We start from the raw sequence: 2,297 nt of genomic DNA, 5'->3' as shown, positions 1-2,297 counted from the left end.
GAGGACCTAACAGAATTCTTCAAAGAAGAAGACATGGCAGCCGAAAACAACAACAATGCAAGGAAGGTGCTGGGTGACTTTACTGCACCTACTCCTGACTTCTATGGGAGAAGCATCTCTATCCTTGCCATTGGAGCAAACAACTTTGAGCTTACAGACTTATGCTATTCCCTTTTGCTGTAAGAGACAGAGCTCAGATATGGTTGGACTCACAACCTAAAGAAAGCCTGAACTCTTGGGAAAAGCTAGTCAATGCCTTCTTGGCAAAGTTCTTTCCACCTCAAAAATTGAGTAAGCTTAGAGTGGAAGTCCAAACTTTCAGACAGAAGGAAGGTGAATCCCTCTATGAAGCTTGGAAAGATACAAACAATTGATCAGAAAGTGTCCTTCTGACATGCTTTCTGAATGGAGCATCATAGGTATCTTCTATGATGGTCTGTCTGAACTGTCCAAGATGTCATTGGACAGCTCTGTTGGAGGATCTCTTCATCTGAAGAAGACGCCTACAGAAGCTCAAGAAATCATTGAAATGGTTGTAAATAACCAATTCATGTACACTTCTGAAAGGAATCCTTTGAACAATGGGACGAATCAAAAGAAAGGAGTTCATGAGATTGATACTCTGAATGCCATATTGGCTCAGAACAAAATATTGAATCAGCAAGTCAATATGATTTCTCAAAGTCTGTCTGGAATGCAAGCTGCACCAGGCAGTACTAAGGATGCTTTATCTGAAGAAGAAGCTTATGATCCTGAGAACCCTTCAATGGAAGAGGTGAATTACATGGGAGAACCCTATGGAAACACCTAAAATCCTTCACGGAGAAATCATCCAAATCTCTCATGGAAGGATCAACAGAGACCTCAACAAGTTTTCAACAACAATAATGGTGGAAGAAACAGGTTTAGCAATGGCAAGCCTTTTCCATCATCTTCTCAGCAACAGACAGAGAATTCTAAGCAGAGCCACTCTGACTTAACAACCATGGTCTCTAATCTAATCAAAACCACTCAAAGTTTCATGACTAAAACAAGGTCATCCATTAGAAACTTGGAGGCACAAGTGGGTCAGCTGAGTAAGAAAGTTACTGAACTCCCTCCTAGTACTCTTCCAAGCAATACAGAAGAGAATCCAAAAGGAGAGTGTAAGGCCATAAACATGGCCAAATTTGGAGAGGAGGAAGAGGCAGTGAGCGCCACTGAGGAAGACCTCAATAGACGTCCACTGGCCTCCAATGAGTTCCCTAATGAGGAACCATGGGAATCTGAGGCTCACACTGAGACCATAGAGATTTCATTGGATTTACTTCTGCCATTCATGAGCTCTGATGAGTATTCTTCCTCTGAAGAGGATGAAGATGTCAATGAAGAGCAAGTTGCCAAGTACCTTGGAGCAATCATGAAGCTAAATGACAAGTTATTCGGTAATGAGACTTGGGAGGATGAACCCCCTTTGCTCACCAAAGAACTGGATGACTTGACTAGGCAGAGATTACCTCAAAAGAGACAGGACCCTAGGAAGTTCTTAATACTTTGTACAGTAGGCACCATGACCTTCAAGAAGGCTCTGTGTGACCTAGGATCAAGCATAAACCTCATGCCTCTCTCTGTAATGGAGAAGTGATGAGCGGATAATTTATACGCTTTTTGGCATTGTTTTCATATAGTTTTTAGTAAGTTTGAGCTACTTTTAGGGATGTTTTCATTAGTTTTTATGTTAAATTCACATTTCTGGACTTTACTATGAGTTTGTGTGTTTTTCTGTGATTTCAGGTAAATTCTGACTGAAATTGAGGGATTTGAGCAAAACTCTGAAGAAGGCTAACAAAAGGACTGCTGATGCTGTTGGATTCTGACCTCCCTGCACTCGAAATGGATTTTCTGGAGCTACAGAACTCCAATTGGCGCGCTCTCAACGGCGTTGGAAAGTAGACATCCAGAGCTTTCCAGCAATATATAATAGTCCATACTTTATTCGAAGAATGACGACGTAACTTGGCGTTGAACGCCAAGTACACGCTGCTGTCTGGAGTAAAACGCCAGAAAAACGTCATGATCCGGAGTTGAACGCCCAAAACACATCATAACCTGGAGTTTGACGCCAAGAAATGCCTTAGCTCGTGGAATGATCAAGCTCAGCCCAAACACACACCAAGTGGGCCCCGGAAGTGGATTTACGCATCAATTACTTACTCATGTAAACCCTAGAAGCTAGTCTAGTATATATAGGACATTTATCTATTGTATTAGACATCCTGGAGTGTATTTTGAATCCTGTGATCACGTTAGAGAGGGCT

Source organism: Arachis duranensis, unplaced genomic scaffold (assembly GCF_000817695.3).
Source record: "Arachis duranensis cultivar V14167 unplaced genomic scaffold, aradu.V14167.gnm2.J7QH unplaced_Scaffold_61588, whole genome shotgun sequence".
NCBI lineage: Eukaryota > Viridiplantae > Streptophyta > Magnoliopsida > Fabales > Fabaceae > Arachis > Arachis duranensis.
Note: the sequence above shows the minus strand (reverse complement) of the source record.